The following is a 20,338-nucleotide window of genomic DNA, read 5'->3' on the forward strand; positions in this document are numbered from 1 at the left end:
ATTTTAGCAGTGGTAGCTAGTAATCAAAACTGTCAGTTACTCTTAAATTACACTTTTTTTTGTGGACCAACCTATTCCTCACCTTGGGTATGATTTGTTTCCTCCAACACTTCCCTTAATGGAGTGCCCTTCCTCTCAAACAAAAGGGGATGAAGAAATGACAGATGCCAAAGTTTTGGCAAAGTGCTGTAGTAGGTTTTTAATTTCCTTTTCACTTAACCTGGGCAACTTATATTTTTGTAAATATTTGTCCATTTCACTTAGATTGTCAAATTTATTGGCATAGAGTTGGGCAAAATAATTCCAAATTATTACTTTAATTTCCTCCTCATTGGTGGTGAGTTCACTTTTTCATTTATGATTCTAGTAATTTGGTTTTCTTTTTTTTTTTACAAAATTAACCAGAGGTTTATCAATTTTATTGTTTTTTTTTCATAAAACGAACTCGGTTTTATTTCTTAGTTCAATAGTTTCCTTACTTTTGATTTTATTCATTTCTTTTTTAATTTTTTAGAATTTCTAATTTGGTATTTAATTGGGGTTTTTTAATTTGTTCTTTCTCTAATTTTTTAGTTGCATATTTAGTGCATTGATTTCTTTCTCTAATTTATTAATGTAAGCATTTAAAAATATAATATTTCCTCTGACAGCTTCCTTGAGTGAATCCCATAGGTTTTTGTATGTTATTTCATTATTAACATTATCTAGGATGAAATAATTCTTTCTATAATTTGTTGTTTGATTCACTCATTTTTTTAAAATGAGGTTATTTAGTTTCCAATTAGTTTTGATTCTATATCTCCCTGGCCCAATATTGCATATGATTTTTATTACATTATGATCTGAGAAAGATGTATTCACTATTTCTGTCTTTCTGCAGTTGATCATTAGGTTTTTTTTATACCCTAGCACATGGTCAGTTTTTGTGTAAGTGCCATGTACAGCAGTGGGTAGTAGGGAGAGTAAGTCTTTTTATAGAGAATTGTATATAGAAGGTAGGGTGGTATGGGTTCAATAGGGACTGGGAGCTGTTGAGGTTTCCATGGAGGATATGTTTTGTTTGGAGTTTCTATGGAATTTAAGATTCATGTCCTTAGGAAAGGATAATCATTAGGGCTCTACTGGACAAGAATGAAGCTTAGACCTGGATCCAGCCCAAAGAAGCAGTGAGCTCAAAGAGTGTCAACCTGGATTTTGTCTCACTAAAAAGCACAGCCCCCCTCACCCTTACACACACACAGAATGATGACCCAAGGGAATTGTTGGAGAAACTCTATCTCCCCTTTTCCACCCTCTCCCCCTTTCTGGAGAATATAACAGCCTGAGATCTTTCCCCTAGGTTTACAGACCATAGTCTTCTTAAATGCATTACTAATTGAGTGTAGCAGAGAGAAGCAACTGGAGAACATCAGGAAAGGAAAAAAAAAATTGAAATCATAGTATTTTCCTCAAACATTGTCTCTGGCTGGGGACTCAGAGTTTTGAAAATGAATTATTTATTTATTTTTATGATCTCTTGGAGCATAGAGGATATTTCATATGAATCAAACAATTAAAGTTTTATGTAATTCAAAAACAGGAATTTTAAAAACAAAATTTTAGTTCAGACTTTTCTTTACACAATATGAAATGAAGCCTATCATAAAAAACTACCAAAAAAAATCTAAAAAAGTTTAAAGCTATAGACATTAAGGAGGATCTTCAGTGAAGGTCTGTCTTTACAGGGGAAAAGGAAAGTGACTTTTAGCTAAAGTGTAGCCCAGCTTCTGACATCTAGATAGCAGCAGAGGTCCCAGCAGCTAGATAGCAAGCCAACAGGGAAGGTCCCAACCCCAGACAAAATCTGAATCCTGGAAACATTGACCAGGAGGGAGGACAGAGCCTCACACACTGAGACCCTTGTGGGAGTGTCCCAAAAGCTCAGGAAGTACCCCCAAAACAGGCCCAGGATGGGAAAATGATCAAGCAGAGAAATAAAAGCAAGACTATTGAGAAATATTTTGCAAATGAGCCCAAGAAGGATCAAAATACTCAGTCTGAAGATGAGGAAGCACAAGCTCCTGCATCTAAAGACTCCAAGAAAAACAGAAATTGGGTTCAGGCTATGACAGAGCTCAAAAAAGACTTTGAAAATCAAATGAGGGAGTTGGAAAAAAAACTGGGAAAAGAAAGGAGAGAGATGCAGGAAAAACATGAAAATGAAGTCAGCAGCTTAGTCAAGGATTTCCAAAAAATGCTGAAGAAAACAGCATGCTAAAAACCAGCTTAGGTCAAATGGATAAAACAGTTCCAAAAGTTATTGAAGAGAAGAATGACTTAAAAAGCAAAACTGGCCAGAGGAAAAAGAGATAAGAAAACTCTCTGAGGAAAACAAATCCTTCAGACAAAGAATAGAATTCAGGGAGATTGATGAATTTACCAGAAATCAGGAATCAATACTTCAAACCAAAAAAATGAAAAATTAGAAGAAAATGTGAAATATCTCATTGAAAAAACAACTGATATGGAAAACAGACTTAGGAAAGATAATTTAAAAATTATTGGAATACCTGAAAGTCATGATCAAGAAAAGAGCCTTGACATTATTTTCAAAGAATTACTACAGGAAAATTGCCCTGATATTCTAGAAGCAGAGGGCAAAATAGAAGTGGAGAAAATCCACCGATCCCCCCAAGAAAGAGATCCCCAAAAACCAACCCCTAGGAATATTATAGCCAAGTTCCAGAACTCCCAAGTCAAAGAGAAAATATTACAAGCAGCCAGAAGGACACAGTTCAAATATCATGGAGCTGCAGTCAGGATCACACAGGACTTAGCAGCAACTACATTGGAAGCTCGTAGGGCTTGGAATATAATATATCAGAAGGCAAAAGAGCTTAGAATGCAGCCAAGAATGAACTACCCAGCAAGGCTGAATGTCCTCTTCCAGGGAAAAAGATGGACTTTCAATGAACCAGGGGAATTTCAAATGTTCCTGTTGGAATGGCCAGAGCTCAACAGAAGGTTTGATCTTCAGATACAGGACTCAGGTGAAGCATGGAGATTGGAGGAGAGGGGTGAAATATGAGGGACTTAATGATGATGAACTGCATGTATTCCTGCATAGAAAAATGACACTGATAATACTCATATGAACCTTCTCAGTTAATAGAGCATGTAGAGGGAGCTTTTATAGTTGAAGCACAGGACAAAGCTGAATTCGAAGATATAATATGGTGTAAAAATTGAGTCAATAGAAAAAAGGGAAATGGAATGGGAGAAAGAAAAAGGAGAGGGGGGAATAGGCCAAGATATTTCATATAATAAGATTTTTTTTATTACAATGAGCTATTGCAGTGATATGGAAGGGGGGAAGGCAAGAGGGAATGAGGGAATCTTCGCTCTCATCAGAGGTGGCTAGGAGAGGAAGCAGCATATATATTCAATGGGGTGTAGACATCTGGAGTAAGAAGGAGGGGGGAAGCAGGGGGAAGGGGTGGGGATGTGAATAAAGGAGGAGAGGATGGACCATGGGGGGGAGAGTGGTCAGGTATAATACTTTTTCTTTTTTACTTCTTGCAAGAGGCTGGGATTGGATGGCCTGCCAGGTGGATTCTGGGCCTAAGGGGTGGTATGGGGGCTCAGGGCTTCTTGGCCCCAGGACCAGGGATCTGTCTGCTGCAACACTCAGTTACCCTACAGCAGAGTCAGAGTGAAAGGAGAGAGAAAATATAATACATGGTAGTGGAGAAATAAGAAAGGAGGGAGTTGCAATCAGCAATGGCAATGTTGGAAAAATATGGAAGTAACTTTTGAGACAGACTTACCATAAAGAATGGGATCCACCCATGACAGAGTTGTTGGTGCTGGAACAAAGATTGAAGCATACTTTCTATTACTATTATTTGGGGGAGGGTGCAGGGCAAATGGGGCTTGGGTGGCCTGCCTGGGGTCACATAGCAGGGTGATCTTTGGGTGTCTGAGGCCGGATTTGGACCCGGGTGCACCTGGCTCAAGGGCCAATGCTCTGTCTGCCACCCAGCCACCCCTACTATTATTACTATTTTATTTTATCTTGGGCCTTTTTTTTTTCTCCCTTTTGGTTTTTGCAGGGCAGTGGGGATTGGGTGGCTTGCATGTCACACGGCTGGGTGATTGTTGGGTCTACAGGGCTGGATGTGAGCTTGGGTGCTTGTAGCTCCAGGGCTGGTGCTTCGTCCATTGCGCCACCTGGCCATACCTACAATTATTACTATTATTTTTTTTTATTTTAATTTTTTTCTCTCCCCTTTACTTTATCGCCCAAGCAAGTCTATATTCATGGGGGGAGGGGTATTTTGTTTACTCTTAAACAAGAATATTTTATTAATGTAAAAAAACATTTGTACAAAATGAGAATTTAAAAAAATATAAATAAATAAATTAATTAAAGGGAATAGTCCTTGAACTTTGTTCAAACTCCACAGCTCCTTATCTGGATACAGATGGCACTCTCCTTTGCAGACAGCCCAAAATTGTTCCTGATTGTTGCACTGATGAGCGAGTCCTTCAAGGTTGAACATCACTCCCATGTTGCTGTTAGGGTGTACAGTGTTTTTCTGGTTCTGCTCATCTCACTCAGCATCAGTTCATGCAAATCCCTCCAGATTTCCCTGAAATCCCGTCCCTCCTTGGTTTCTAATAGAACAATAGTGTTCCATGACATACATATACCACAGTTTGCTAAACCATTCCCCAATTGAAGGACATTTACTGGATTGGAAAAATATCTTTCAGAAGATTCAGGGAATACTGTCCCAATATACTAACTAGATCAAGAAGACAAAAATAGTCCTTGTAAAAATATACAAAACACTTACAGAAAGAGATCCCAGGATTAAAAACTCCAAGGATTATCATATCAAATTCAAGACTCAAGAGTTGCATAAAATGATAAACAGAAAGGGGAAAAAAAACAAATGTTAGTCAAGAACATTAAATTGTATACAGTCCTACAAAGGAAGTTAACACTTGTAGAATTGTATTTCTCTTAACATAGTTAAAAGATTGAATTTGTTTGAAGAGATTGTACTTCCAGGATATGGGTATGGTTGGTTCTTGTCCTTCATTATTGAAGAAGACTAAAATGACATCACTATGTTTAAGACAAGTTGCAATGTGTCCAACTGTGACTGATTAGATCAATTGGAGCTCAGAATGCTCTACCACAGGTCAGATCCAAATAGTCCTGGTGAACACTTGGGGTGTTTACTCTAAATTTATGGATCTCACATACCCTTTGAGCTACTTTAATTTGAAGCCTTGCTCAAAGAGCTCAGCAATTTCCATGATGAGGCTATCCCATAATGAGTGGTCCTGTGCCAGTGTTTCTCATGCCTTACAATCAATTCTAAAGTTTTTAAGAGAGACCTTCAGGGTGACCCAGTACTTAGACAACTTAGAGCTCTATACATAATTAAATCAGAGGTTACTTTACTAGATACTTAGAGGTTTAAAGTACTATAGGGGCAGAGGCTAGGAACCTACTTAGAGGGATTGAACATAAAGAGATTAGAAAGTGTTTTATCTTAATCCCTACTTTAGTTAAGGAGGGTTTTAGAACCTTAGTTTGGGTACTAAAAGAGACTGTGGGAAAGAGTGTGCCTGATATTTTGGTTGAGGAGTGCTGTATGACTATGGTTGAAGTACTATAGAAATGAGGCAGAGAGTTGCTTGATGTTTTGGCTATAGTTGGAGGAAATGTGCTTGGTGGGGTGGGGGGCAGCATAAATAGTTCATGAAATGATTTGGCTTTGCTTGATCCTTTGGTTCAGAAATTTTGGTTTATTCAGTTTTTCATTCATTTGGTTCACACAATTTTCATGTGTGTCCATGAAAGGTAGTTGAAAAGGGAGTGAGGTTTAAAGTGATTATAATTTGATGTGAAAAAAATTTATAAGTGAAAAATATCTTGTCCAAATAAGAGAAACCATCACAAAGATAAAGTTTAAGTGCCCCCCACCAAATTTGTCATTTTAAAGAGATGTAATAATCAGGGTGGGTGACCAAATAGCTTACGTTATCTCATTTTCTCCATTCTTCAACAAACCTTTTGACCTTAATTGAATTCCTCATTAGGTAGTATTTTAGCTTAAGGATAAAATTAACTAAGAAGTGAGAAACATTTTAATTTTTTTCAAGTGAGGTCTTTGGGATAACATCATAACAAAATAATTTAACTCAAACATACCATAAGGTGAATAAAGCTGTAGAAAAATAAACAAATTTCTTCCAAATTAAAAATTGCCAGTATGTGCCTTAAAGATAAGATAGACATAATCTAAAAATGCTTAAAAGACTTGCCAAGACTAGTAAAACATAAACTAATAATTTGAATTAGTATGAAAATATCATATCTTTATGTTTACTGAATACTTTCTCTTGCTTCTTGTGAATAGATATGATACACTTCTTTTAAATATGTTCAGTTGCTTTTTCTTTACTATGTATTTTTAATTTATTTTTATTCTCATTTTGTACAAATTATTTTTACATTAATAAAATATTCTTGTTTACAAGTAAACAAAATACCCCTCCCCCCATGAATATAGATAGACTTGCTTGAGCGAAAAAAGTAAAGGGGAGAGAAAAAAATTAAAATAAAAAAAAATAATAGTAATAATTGTAGGTATGGCCAGGTGGCACAATGGACCAAGCACCATCCTTGGAGCCACGAGCACCCGAGCCCATATCCAGCCTCATAAACCCAACAATCACCCAGCCATATGACATGCAAGCCACCCGATCCCCACTGCCCTGCAAAAACCAAAAAGAAGAAAAAAAAAAGACCCAAAATAAAATAAAATAGTAATAATAGTAGGGGTGGCTGGGTAACAGACAGAGCATTGGCCCTTGAGCCAGGAGCACCTGAGTCCAAATCCGGCCCCAGACACCCAAAGATCCCCCTGCTATGTGGCCCCAGGCAGGCCACCCAGCCCCACTTACCCTGCACCCTCCCCCAAATAATAATAACAAAAAATGTGCTTCAGTCTTTGTTCCAACACCAACAACTCTGTCATGGGTGGATCTCATTCTTTAGGATAAGTCCATCACAAAAGTTACTTCCATATTTTTCCAACATTGCCATTGCTGATCGCAACTCCCTCCTTTCTTATTTCTCCACTACCATGTACTATATTTTCTCTCTCCTTTCACTCTGACTCTGCTGTAGGGTTGCTGAGTGGTGCAGCAGACAGATCCCTGGTCCTGGGGCCAAGAAGCCCTGAGCCCCCATACCACCCCTTAGGCCCAGAATCCACCTGGCAGGCCATCCAATCCCAGCCCCTTGCAAGAAGTAAAAAAGAAAATGTGTAATATCTGACCACTCTCCCCCCATGGTCCATCCTCTCCTCCTTTATTCACATCCCCACCCCTTCCCCCTGCTTCCCCCCTCCTTCTTACTCCAGATGTCTATGCCCCATTGAGTATATTTGCTGTTTCCTCTCCTAGCCATCTATGATGAGAGCAAAGATTCCCTCATTCCCTCTTGCCTTTCCCCCTTCCATATCATTGCAATAGCTCATTGTAATAAAAAAAATCTTATTATATGAAATATCTTGGCCTATTCCCCCTCTCCTTTTTCTTTCTCCCATTCCATTTCCCTTTTTTTCTATTGACTCAATTTTTACACCATATTTTATCTTCAAATTCAGCTTTGTCCTGTGCTTCAACTATAAAAGCTCCCTCTACCTGCTCTATTAACTGAGAAGGTTCATATGAGTATTATCAGTGTCATTTTTCTATGCAGGAATACATGCAGTTCATCATCATTAAGTCCCTCATATTTCACCCCCTCTCCTTCAATCTCCATGCTTCACCTGAGTCCTGTATCTGAAGATCAAACCTTCTGTTGAGCTCTGGCCATTCCAACAGGAACATTTGAAATTCCCCTGGTTCATTGAAAGTCCATCTTTTTCCCTGGAAGAGGACATTCAGCCTTGCTGGGTAGTTCATTCTTGGCTGCATTCTAAGCTCTTTTGCCTTCTGATATATTATATTCCAAGCCCTACGAGCTTCCAATGTAGTTGCTGCTAAGTCCTGTGTGATCCTGACTGCAGCTCCATGATATTTGAACTGTGTCCTTCTGGCTGCTTGTAATATTTTCTCTTTGACTTGGGAGTTCTGGAACTTGGCTATAATATTCCTAGGGGTTGGTTTTTGGGGATCTCTTTCTTGGGGGGATCGGTGGATTTTCTCCACTTCTATTTTGCCCTCTGCTTCTAGAATATCAGGGCAATTTTCCTGTAGTAATTCTTTGAAAATAATGTCAAGGCTCTTTTCTTGATCATGACTTTCAGGTATTCCAATAATTTTTAAATTATCTTTCCTAAGTCTGTTTTCCATATCAGTTGTTTTTTCAATGAGATATTTCACATTTTCTTCTAATTTTTCATTTTTTTGGTTTGAAGTATTGATTCCTGATTTCTGGTAAATTCATCAATCTCCCTGAATTCTATTCTTTGTCTGAAGGATTTGTTTTCCTCAGAGAGTTTTCTTATCTCTTTTTCCTCTGGCCAGTTTTGCTTTTTAAGTCATTCTTCTCCTCAATAACTTTTGGAACTGTTTTATCCATTTGACCTAAGCTGGTTTTTAGCATGCTATTTTCTTCAGCATTTTTTGGAAGTCCTTGACTAAGCTGCTGACTTCATTTTCATGTTTTTCCTGCATCTCTCTCCTTTCTTTTCCCAGTTTTTTTTCCAACTCCCTCATTTGATTTTCAAAGTCTTTTTTGAGCTCTGTCATATCCTGATCCCAATTTCTGTTTTTTCTTGGAGTCTTTAGATGTAGGAGCTTGTGCTTCCTCATCTTCAGACTGAGTATTTTGATACTTCCTGGGCTCATATGCAAAATATTTCTAAATGGTTTTCCTCTTGTTTCTCTGCTTGATCATTTTCCCAGCCTGGGCCTGTTTTTGGGGTGCTTCCTGAGCTTTTGGGACACTCCCACAAGGGTCTCAGTGTGTGAGGCTCTGTCCTCCCTCCTGGTCTGTGAATGACCATAAGCGCCCCACTCTGCCACGGGGCTGAGGTGGGGGGGCCCTGCTGTTCTATTGGGGGGGCCTAGACTGCTATCAGTATCTGAATGTGGTCAGAGCCCCAGAGTCCTGTTCCAGAGGCAGAGGACAGAAGAGCTCTGCAGTCTCTCTTCACTCCCCTCCCTCAGCTCAATGGGCTCATGCCCTGGGGGCTCCTGCTTATTGGCTCTGCCTGCTTCTGTTTCCTGGATCAGGGCTGGGGAAAGACCAAGCTGCTGGCTGTGTGCCCTGAGGGCTGGGCTCCATGTGCTCGCTCTGGCAGAGGTCCCCCGCTGTTCCCCCACTTTGTGCCTGGTGCTCCCCAGGATGCAGCTCAGGAGACTCCCCCGCTGCTGTGAGCTGTGGCTCCCAGCGCCCTGGGGCTGCCTCCTCCTGAAGTTCTTTTGCTTTGGCAGGCCACCCCTCAGGCGGGCTGCCCCTCTGACCCTGGGGAGCAGAGCCTTTCTGCTCTTTTCCAGGTTACCTTGAGTAGGAGAACTGCCTCACTGGGTCCCTTTGTGGGTTCTGTCTCTCAAAAGTTTAGTTAGAGTACTTAACTTATGAGTTTTATCAGAGAGCTCCTAAGACTCGATCTCTTCTTGTCACCATCTTGGCTTCTACTTTACTATGCAAACTTTGGCTCAATATGGTTTCCCTTTATAAAATTATGGACAATATTACTGAAAAAGAATATTTTTAAAGTTCTTTGGAAATGAATTGCCACTAAAAGTAAAATTTTAATCTAATTATGTCTGCATAGCAAAATATTGAAGGTCATTTGGTATGGCTAAAAGAGATTAGACTCCAAGTCAGGAAGTTCTTAGTCTGAATCTACTTCAGATATGTATAAATTATATGACAGTGTACAAGTCACTTAACCTGCTTGGCCCTCAGTTTTCTCTTCATATGGGAAGTAACCTTGATAATCTCTAAAATCCCTTCTAACTCTGAATTTATGATTCTATGTTTTAAATTGTCCTAGATTATTTTTTAATTTTTAAACTTTAGCATGTGTAACTTGAGTCCCAAAGTCCATTGGTGTGGAACTCTCTTCTCATTGGTAGTGATCAATGACCTGTGACTGCATGAGGAGAAGGGTAGAATTGGGGAGAAAAAGAGAGAGGAGAGTTCTTAGCCTCTTTGAGTCTTTTTTGTACTCTGCTATCCTCATCCAGGGCTTTTGGCTTCGTGTTTTAAGAGAAAGAAAATGGAAGGTGCCAACCCCATTTAAGGATGCTAAAGGAAAAGTCTGAGAAGAAGAAAAGAAGAGAGGAACTGGCAGTCTTCATCATATACTTATCTTCATCTTGCTACCATAGAAATAAATGGAAGAATGGAAGATCTCCTTTACTCTGTATTATCTGGTATATATTCTCCTTTGTATGCTTTCTTTGATTTCTGTTTTTTCTATCTTGTGTCTTCATTGTGGAACTGGTATTTAGTGGGGAAGAGGTCAAACTTTAGATATAGAACTTGGGGTCTTGTTCCCCCCATGATGAGTAGTGATCAAAAATTTAATTTGAACCTGAAAATCACATTTTCTAGAGTAACAACATTTAAGGGGTCAGATAGAGCCTAGTACTCCCCTCTCTCTTTGAAGGGGAGGGTGGTCAAGCTTCTGACTTAAACTTTTTACATTCCCTTCTGGAAGGAAATAAAGGATGTTAGATATGTCAATTTGGAGTCCTTAAAGTCATATAATGAGACTACAATTTTGCACATGGGAGAATAGCACCCATTACACATGATTCTATAATGAAATAAAAAGAATTTTCATTAAACTCCAGTAGCTCCCTAGTATTTCCAGGATCCCATATAAATCCTCTATTGGAATTTTAAGGCCTTTAAGACCTTGTAATAACCTGGTTTTTCAATACCTTTCCAGTCTTCTATTTTCCAGGTTATCAGTGATACTGGCCTCTATCTCCAATTCTTTTTTTACTGGCTTTCTCCTATACTTAGAAAACTGTCTAACCTACATTGGCTTCCTTCAAGTTTTAGCTAAAGTCACACTTTCTGCAAGAAATCTTTCTTAATCTTTATATCCTCACAATCTACTACTAATTTATTCTAGATGCATCTTTTATTTATTTTCAAGTTTATATATTATTTTGAATTTTTTTACAATTTTTTTTGCCTAATCTTGCTTTTCTCCCCCCCACCCCCCAATCCCCATAGAAGGCAGTCTGTTAATCTTTACATTGTTTCCATGGTATACATTGATCTAAGTTGAATGTGATGAGAGAGAAATCATATCCTTAAGGAATAAAAATAAAGTATTGTGCCTGATTGTTGCACTAATGGGATGAGCTAGTCCATTAAGGTTGATCATCATCCCTATGTTGCTGTTAGGGTGTGCAATGTTCTTCTGGTTCTGTTCACTTGGCTCAGCATGAGTTCATGCAAATCTTTCCAGTCTTCCCTGAATTCCCATCCTTCCTGGCTTCTAATAGAATAATAGTGTTCCATCACATACATATACCACATTTTGTTAAACCATTCCCCATTTGATGGACATTCACTTAGTTTCCAATTCTTTGCCACCACAAACAGAACTGCTATGAATATTTTTATGCAAATGATTATTTTATACATCACTAAAATATGAGTAAACATAATATCCCCTCCCCCTCAAAATATAGAACTTCATGAGAAATAAAGTAAAAGAGAGAGAAAAAATGTGTTTCAGTCTGTGTTCTGATACCATCAACTCTGTATTCGGTGGTTTACATTCTTTATCATAAGTCCAGCACAGAAGTTACTTCCATACTTTCCCACAGTTGCTGCTCCTGATTGTAATTCTTCCATTCATTCCTCCTCACTACCATATATTATATTTTGTCTCTCCTTTCACTCTGTTCCTCTTCTAAAATGTGCTGTAGGGTAGCTGAGTAGCACAGCAAACTGAGCACCCAATCCCAGCCCCTTGCAAGAAGTAAAAAAGAAAATGTTATATCTGACTATTCTCTCCTATGATCTACCTTCTCCTCTATCACCCACATCCCCCCTTCCCCTTTCCACCCTTCTCTCCATTTTTACTCCAGATGTCTATACCCTATTGAGTGTGTATGCTGTTTCCTCTCTGAGCCACACCCCTTGCCTTCCCCTTTCTGTATCATTGAAAAAGCTCATTGCAAAAAAAGAAAAAAAATCTTTTATATGAAATATCTTAGCCTATTCTACCTCTCCTTTTTCTTACTCTCAGTACATTTTCCTTTTAGCCATTCACTCCATTTTACAATGTATTATATCTTCAAATTCAGCTCTCTCCTTTGCCTCATCTATAAAAGCTCCTTCTACCTGCTCTATTAAATGAGAAGGTTCCTATGAGTATTATCAGTGCCATTTTTCTATGCAGGGATATATGCAGTTTATTATCATAAAATCCCTCATATGTTACCATTCTCCCCCGCTTTTTATGCTTCACCTGAGTCCTGTATTTGAAGGTCAAACTTTCTGTTCAGCTCTAGTCATTTCAACAGGAACATTTGAAATTCCCCTGGTTCACTGATAGTCCATCTTTTCCCCTGGAAGAGGATGTTCAATTTTGCTGGGTAGTTGATTCTCAAGCTCTTTTGCCTTCTGGAATATTATATTCCAAGCCCTATGAGCCCTCAATGTAGTTGCTGCTAAGTCCTATGTGATCCTGACTGCAGTTCCATGATATTTGAATCGTGACCTTCTGGCTGCTTGCAATATTTTCTCTTTGACTAGGGAGTTCTGTAACTTGGCTATAATATTCCTGTTTTTTTTTGTTTTGAATCTCTTTCTGGGGGAGTTTAGTGGATTCTCTCAATTTCTATTTTACCCTCTGCTTCTAGGATATCAGGTCAATTTTCCTGTAGGAATTCTTTAAATATGAGGTCAAGGCTTTATTCCTAATCATGACTTTCAGGTATCCCAATAATTTTTAAATTATCCTTCCTAAATCTGTTTTCCATTTTTCAATGAGATGTTTCACATTTTCTTTTAATTTTTCATTCTTTTGGTGTTGAAGTATTGTGTCTTGACTTCTCATAAAGTCATCAGTTTCTTTTAGCTCCAGTCTACATCTGAAGGATTTGTTTTCCTCAGAGAGGTGGGAAAGGAGATAATCCTTTCCCATCTGGTCAATTCTACTTTTTAAAGCATTCTTCTCCTCAGTAACTTTTTGAACTGTTTTATCCATTTGACCTATGCTGGGTTTTAACATGTTATTTTCTTCAGCATTTTTTTTTTTGGATCTCCTTGACTCCTGACTTCTTTTTCATGTTTTTCCTGCGTCTCTCTCATTTCTTTTCCCAATTTTTCTTCTGTCTCCCTTACTTGATTTTCAATATCTTTTTGAGCTCTGTCAAAGCCTGAGCCCAACTTCTATTTTTCTTGGAGTATTTAGATGTAGGAGCTTGTTCTTCCTCATCTTCAGATTTAGTATTTTGATCCTTCTTGGGATCATAGAAAAAGTATTTGTCAATGGTGTTCCTCTTTTTTTTCTATTTATTCATTTCCCCATTGCCTGGTTTTAGGGTGCTTCCTGAGCTTTTGAGTTTTAATTGGGGCACTCCCACAAGAACCTCAGTGTGTGTGTGACTCTGACTGTTCTCCTGATCTGTGAATGACCACAAATTCATCCCTCTGCCACAGGGCTGAGCGGGGAGCGAGTTCCTAGACTGTGATTAGGATCTGAGTGTGGTCAGAGCCCCAAAGTCCTGTTCTAGGGAAAGAGGACTGGCCTCAGCATTCTCCCTCCATCTCTTTCCTTTGGTGGGCTGGGTACTCAGGGAGCATCCGCCTGGAGATGCCTGCTTCTGTTTCCTGTATCTGGGCTACTGGCTGCTGCTGGCTGCTGCTGCCTCCATGCCTCAGCAACTACCCTGAGGGCCTGGGCTTCATGCTCGCTCTGGCAGATCCCTGCTGGGATCCCCATGGCTCCCCACAGATTCTCCAAGTTGTGCCCGATGCTCCCTGGGGTGCAGGTCAGGACACTGCTTCTTCTGTCAGGAGCCAGGCTTCCCAGGCTTCCTGGGGCTGTTTCTGGGAGGTGGGGCCACTCCCTGTCCTGTGGAGCAAAGTTTTCCCACTATTTTCCAGGTTATTTTGGGTTGGAGAATTGCCTCACTGCATCTTTCTGTGGGTTCTGTCTCTTGAATATTTGGAGTCAAAATTTTGAGATTTTAAAAATATTTTGGGGAGAACACCTAGGAGAGGCTCTTCTCCTGTAGCTATCTTGGCTCCACCATATGTGTGTATGTATATATATATATATATATATATATATATATATATATATATACACACATGCACACATACACACAATTTTTAAAGCTTTTTTTTTAAAGTTTAGAATTCCAAATTCTCTCCTTGTCCCTTCACTCTCCTCCCCTTAGATAGTAAGCAACCAGATACAGTTTATACATGTGCAATCATGTAAAGCATTTTTGTATTAGCCATTTTGTATAAAAAAGAAAAAAAGAAAAAGAATGAAAGAAAGAAAGTGAAAAATAGCACACTTCAGTTTGTATTCAAGGAATATCAATTCTTTCTCTGGAGGCAAATATTTAATAGCTGAATTTTTATAGGTATTTGGTTATTCATCCTAATATGGATTTATTCAATTGATGGTATAATTTTTGTTATTCTAATGAACCAACCTGTCTACAAACATTTTATGAATGACTAATATATTTGGCTAACCCCCATATTTTTCAGTTTAGGCCACAAGTCTGTTTTTGCTGTTGTTGTTGTTGTTGCTGTTTTTGAAAAGGTAAAAATTAGATGCTTAAGTACCAACACTTCCATTAAGTTTTGTTTCTTTTTATAAACAATTTCCTAGCAATGATTATTAACTGATTCTCTTTTAATGATGTACTATCATGCAATGTATTTGGCAGTAGATTTTTTAATCATGAATTTCTAGTAGCTTTGACAATTCAGAAAACTAGAGGACTGATTTTCTGTCCTTTTGCTTTCTGTTATTTTAGTTTATATTTGTACATGTTTCATTTGTTTATTTCCCACTAAAACTAGTCCTATCCATGTTTTATTTCATTTCAGATATTATTACCTTTTGGAGACTGGAATCCTTTACCAGAAGAACCACTATGGTTTCTACTATTATTTCTAGGAATTTCCTTAGTTAATAAAGTTCATTTCTAATCTTTGCAATGCATGAGATTTATTGAACTTTTCAGGTGGCCCCCTATTTACTGAGACTCCTGCCCACTACAGTAAGATGACTTTTTGTTGCAAAGGTTACTGAGATGGGGAATCACTTGTAGCTGTTCTGTAAAGATAAATGCCCTCTTGTAGTTGACTCCCTGATGGAAATATAAAGGGAAGAGATGACTTTCCTAAAAGAAATCTGTTTGATAGTTTGGATTTATATGCCTTCTTTATTGCCTACCATTCCCTATGACTAGCCTACCTTGGAAAAATTAGATCCAGACTTCTGAGTAGAGCCTCACCTGAGTGGCTGCAAACTTTAGCTGTGTGTCTCTCCCATTATACAACTATATGGATGTTGAATGATCACCTGGTGAAATTCAAGGACATTGGAACAGCTTTGGCTTGGACAAATACTACTCTAAGTAAAAAATACATGAATAGGGAATGGGAGGGATGAGGCATAGAGTTTACTGCCCAGGTAGGTGGGCAGAAAGTGATGAACCCTTTTCTGGAAAGAGTTTTGGATGTCTGTCCTGTATCATGGGTTTGATAAGAAAGCACTTGATAAAGTATGGGTATACTAATTAAATTTGTAAAGACTATGGGTGAGAAATCAACCCTATGAAAATCTAGGGTCCATCCTACCTCCTTGGTCATGTTTTGGGGAGCACAATGGGAAGGGTAAACCCAAAGAATTCTAGGCACTATCTGGAATAAATTATTGTCTTACTTCTCCATGATTTAAGAGAGAATCTGAGAGACTTAATTGGACTGTTCAGGAGGCTCCCATTTACTGAGTCTTCCTGCAAGTCTGTATCTTTCATGGGAGATTCAGAGCAGGCTACAGCCCTGGAAGATCTAAAGCAGCTGTCTTTTTTCCTCTTGGGTCCTGTGTTCCTTCAGAATCCATTTTTGGGAAGTTTATGTCCTTAAAGATCAGACTGAATATAGCCTTTGGCAAGCACCAAAGGATAGTCAAAATAAATAACTGTTAAGCTTCTCAAGCTGCAAATTTCCTATAGAGATCATTTATAATATCAGCTTTGAAAAGCAATTGCTTGGTCCCAAGTTGCTCCTGAACAGAATTTAGGATTATATAATCACCCTCTGCCAAAAGTTGCCTTTTATGGTTTGGGTGATGCAAGACAGCCCCTCTAACAAAATGGGCTGGTCTGGAAAGATAGAAGAGCAGGTCAGAAATGTCCAGACTCTCCAGATTGTCTCTACAAAAAGAAAATCACCACAAAATAAATGTAGTACTGCAAAAAAAAAAGGAGGATAAAGCAGTTGTCCTCCTAGGATAACTTGAGAGGACCCTAGAAAAGACAGGATTTCTAGGACTTATTTCACCTGAGTGAAGTTTAGATACCTCTGGGGTGACTCCACTAAATTAACAAAAAGCAGGCCCTGAGGGCCTGTTGAGAAGCAGACAGACTGAGGAAATTTCATCTTAACTTTCACCTCACTCATTGTCTCAAGAAATTTCATCTCTCAACCTCAGGAACTTTTGTCTCACAAATTTTCATCTACTCAACAGTAAAAGACTGATTGGGGTAAGATTGATCAAAAGATGTTTTTTAAGTGGATGTGGTACATTCAAAATCAAGATTGACTAGATTCCTTTGTTATTAATGTCATTCATAATCTGAGCCCTATAATTGAAGCCTTTGGAACACTACCTATTCGGCTATTCCAATAGATCCCCTCCAATAAGCACCTGATCTTGAAGAAGCTCATTTAGCCTAGTTACCAATGACTCCATAAGTAGGAAATAGGAATTCTGGCAAGTCCTCTCCTTAGTTTGAACTCTAGTTTGTATGACTAATGTGAGAGAATCTTCAAGGATAGGTTAGGGAAGAGCTTAATCATTATGTATTCCTGGGCAGTGGACATGGGGTCAAGTGTATTTAGGAACACACTTATGTGAGAACACACTAGTATAGGAGGGAATACACCTGGACAATCAAGACTCTCCCTTTTGAGATCAAAATCCATCAAGGAATTTTGTCAACACTTCCCACTGTATATTCGTTTGTAAAACATTGTAGCATCCATTAAAGACATATGTTATTGGGCAGCTAGGTGGTGCAGAGGATAGAGCACCAGCTGTGGAGTCAGGAGGGCCTGAGTTTAAATATAACCTCAGACTTTTAATAATTACCTAGTTGTGTGACCTCGAGCAAGTCACTTTAACCCCGTTGCCTTAAATTTTTTTTTAAAAAAAGATATATGTTATCCATTGAATTAAACAATGTTGGAATCATTATAAGAACAGTATGAATTGAGGAGTAAGTCCATTGCTGATCTGTAAATTGGGGATGGTAATACCATTTATGTTATCCCTCTAAGCATGAAATAGCTATTCTTGTTTAATTGGGCTCATTAGACCAGATGGTCCTGGAGCAGCAGGAAGCACCGTGTGTCCCTCAACCTCTTCCTAAGTGGCAAAATAGTACTCAGCCCATCTCAGTGTTGTTGTCATTAATCAGTTCTGTTTGTGGTCAGGAAATATGTTTCATACCTGATTCATAGTTTAACCTTTCTACTGCACACAATAGGGAGACAATAGAAATGAATTTTTTCCCCTGAAGTGCCAGGTGGGGGATGTAAGGAATCAAAGAATATGAGAAAAAGGAGTTTGACCTCTTCCGGGTGGCTAGGTTCTCCTAAGCCTGAACCTAAGATGATGTATGTGACTGAAAGGGGCTCCTTAAGTAGAGAAAGGAGTATATAAGTAGATTATATAGATTATATTAGATTCCTGAACCCATTAATTGTTATATATAAAAATATTTTTTATCTTTGAGTACCTAATGAAAACAACTCAATTAAACAAACACTCATTAAATACCTATCATGGTTGCCATTGGTCATATAAAGACAAAAACAAAGTAGTCCCGGGGTGGCTAGGTGGTGTAGTGGATAAAGCACTGGCCCTGAAGTCAAGAGTACCTGGGTTTAAATCCAGTCTCAGACACTTAATAATTACCTAGCTGTGTGGCCTTGGGCAAGCCACTTAACCCCATTTGCCTTGCAAAAACCTAAAAAAAAACCCCTAAAAAACCCCCCAAAAAAACAAAGTAGTCCCCTACCTTAAGGAGTTGATACTCTATTGAAGAAAAACATGTACATAGACAAGTAATTACTAAGCATATTCAAAGTAATGCAAAATAATTTTACGAGAGAGTACCAGCAACTAGGAGTAAAAGGAAGAGATTAAGAAAGGTCTCAGTAAATAGATCCTGAACTGTGCTTTGAAGGAGCTAGGCACCTGGGAAGGAGAGGCATGGAGGGAGTGCATTACAGATATGGGAAAATTACCTATGCAAAGGAGTGGAGCAAGAAATGGAATATTGACTACAGTGAGGAATAGCTATGAGGTCAAAACGTACGAAAAGGAAAAATATGAACTATGACAAGGAAACGAAGGGGAGGGGACTGGTTAAGGGCTTCAAAATAGGAGGTTGAAGATTCTGAATTTTATCTAGGAGGAAAAGGGAAGTATAAAAGATTTTTTGAAAAATTAGGTAACATGGTCAGATTTATATTTTAAGAGGGTCAATTTAGCATTGCTGTGGAAGGTAAATTGGAGAGGGCAGAGAACGTAGGCAGGCACCTAAATTAGAAAGGTATTGTGGTGATGACTGTTTGAACTAATGTAGAAGCTGTGTGAATAGTAATCAGATGTTATTTGCCTTTTTGGAGAAAGAATGTGTGAGTCATCCTTCTTTAGCTGAATTTTCTTTATTCTGGTTTCATTTTTAGGGATAATGTTAATATTTATGTAGCTCTGTTCCTTAGAAAACAGCTCAACATTAGTTGCTGGACAAAGCCATTTTATTTTTTGCCTGTTTTGTGAGTTGCTATAAAGATCAAGTCCAATGTTTTTCAAATTGTGCTGTATGGAACCCTGAGGCATCCCTCATTTTCCAAATGAACCCTTGTGCTATTTTAAGGCATTAAAAATAATTTTAGAGGATTTTACTACAAGTATTCTGTCAAAGTTTTATTTATAATGAAGGATTCAACCACTGTGAAAAAGTATGAGGACCATTAGATTAGTCCATCCCCATTCTTTAAGAATGAGAAAACTGAACCACAGAAAATTTAACATTAGTTCATTGACACTGTACTTGAACAGCTTTCCCTTTGACCCCCTTTAAGAATTTATAATGAAAATATTAATTTCCATTCCAAGGGATCAGAGGGACCAGAGGGCAGACCAGGAGATCACTGACCACACCTCTTACCACCAAAACTAACACCAAAAACTTCCAAACCCCTAGAAATAACTCTGAAAGTAGCAGTGCAAAAAACCCTGAAACCTGAGTTAGTTCCTCTCTACCTTCTAACCCTCCAATGCTAGGAACAAAGCCCAGTTTTAATATAAATTCAAAATCAAGAAATAGGGTGGGAAAATCAGCAATCATCAACAAAAATGAATCTGACCATAAAGTGTTACTATGGTAAGAGGGAAGATCTAATCACAAATTCGGATAAAGACAATAAATTAAAACATATACTAACAAAACCTCAAAGAAAAATGTGAATTGGACACAAACACAATAAAAATTCCAGAAATAGCTAAAAAAATTGATTTCCAAAAATCAAATAAGAGGGGCATATTTCTTAAAAATATATAAAAGAGGGTAAAGAAATTATGAAAAGATAATTTGCAACTTGGCAAAAGGTACAATAAAGTACTGAAGACAATAACTTTTTGAGAAGCAGAATTGGTGAAATGGAAAAAAAGGTACAAAAACTCATTGAAGAAAGTAATTCCTTAAAATTGAACAAGTGTTAATAGGGTGAGGAAATCTATCTTATTCTGAAGAAGGATGGGAGGAAAGGGATGGGATGAGGGGGGAATGGAGGGAGGGAAGGGGGGAATAGGTGATAGAAGAGAGGGAAGATTGAGGGAGAAAGTACTCAGATTCAACACACTTTTGAACAGGACCAGGATGAAAGAGAGAGAGAGAGAGAGAGAGAGAGAGAGAGAGAGAGAGAGAGAGAGAGAGAGAGAGAGAGAGAGAGAATAGAGTAAATGAGAGTGGGGAGAAATAGAGTGGAGATACAGCTGGTAATAGCAACTGTTGGAAAAAATATTGAAGCAACTTCTCTGGTGGACTTATGATAAAGAAAGCAACTCACCCCAGAGACAGA

Source organism: Macrotis lagotis, chromosome 5, assembly GCF_037893015.1.
Source record: "Macrotis lagotis isolate mMagLag1 chromosome 5, bilby.v1.9.chrom.fasta, whole genome shotgun sequence".
NCBI lineage: Eukaryota > Metazoa > Chordata > Mammalia > Peramelemorphia > Peramelidae > Macrotis > Macrotis lagotis.